Raw genomic sequence first — 1,124 nt, forward strand, 5'->3', positions numbered from 1 at the left:
AGGGGCTTTTAATTTGAAACAAAAAGTGTTGAGTTTGAAATGACGGCGCAATGTGTTAACTTTATAAAGACAACGGGAGCAGATATAAAGTGAATATATAAAAATACAGAGGGATTAATAAATAATGGACCGTCTATAATGTAGTTTGTTTCAAATGAAGCTGGGAGCCTCTGCAGCTGTGGTGAGTAAAAGCCCCGCCGCTATTTGTTAATGTTATTACTTTATGTCGGTCTCCGTTATGAAGAAATAACATTGTTTGCTAGCTTGATGCTAATGACAGTAGCCTATTCACCGGGTTGACAAAGTGCCTCTGCTGTTTCACACAATCATTTCCCCTTTTTACTCTGTGTGGTAACATCCCTAGAGGAAATATTAAAAACGCTGGGGTGTTGTTGTCATACAGTTGTCTAGAGCAGCAGATCGTTCTGTGTTTCTACTGGTCAAAGTGACGGCTGTGATGGGAGAACTGGATCTCAGTGAAGGGCAAGTGGTCCATAACTTTAATTTTGGAGACAAAAAATGTAGGCTTAGCGCCCTGTGGTCCATTGCCAAATAGGAAATGTAGAATACTCAAAAGTACTTTAAAAATACTTGAGTTACTTTTCTCAGGGAGTAACTTTGTAAAGTAACTGGTTACTTTTTTAAAAAAGTAACGCAGTAAAGAACTTTGATTACTTTTAAAGTAACCCTTACCCAACTCTGCCCATTGGTAGCTTTGTCACCTTCTACCTATGCCAATCCTCAATGCCTATGTGCAGTTTTACATAGATTGACCACGTCAGTGAGTAGAAAAACGTGGGACAGACAGAATGACTGACTGACAGAATGACACACTGACAGTTTCCGTGATTATGTACAGCATAACATACCATGACTTAGTCATACCAAAAATTAGAAGAAAAACAACATTCAGCCACAGCGATCTGTCACATTTTAGCCATTTTAAAGCATTTTTCTGTTGTTATAGCGCCACCCAGTTGCCAATTAGAGTTAAATTTCTCCAGTCACCTTGAGGCGTCCTGTTCTACATATCTACCAAGTTTAGTAAAACTCAATTAGGTTAGGCCTAGATAAGAAATTAGCTCTCTAGCGCCCCCATTTTGTTTGATGGGGTCAATAATGGA

The sequence above is a fragment of the Epinephelus moara genome, chromosome 8, assembly GCF_006386435.1.
Source record: "Epinephelus moara isolate mb chromosome 8, YSFRI_EMoa_1.0, whole genome shotgun sequence".
In the NCBI taxonomy this organism is placed as follows: domain Eukaryota; kingdom Metazoa; phylum Chordata; class Actinopteri; order Perciformes; family Serranidae; genus Epinephelus; species Epinephelus moara.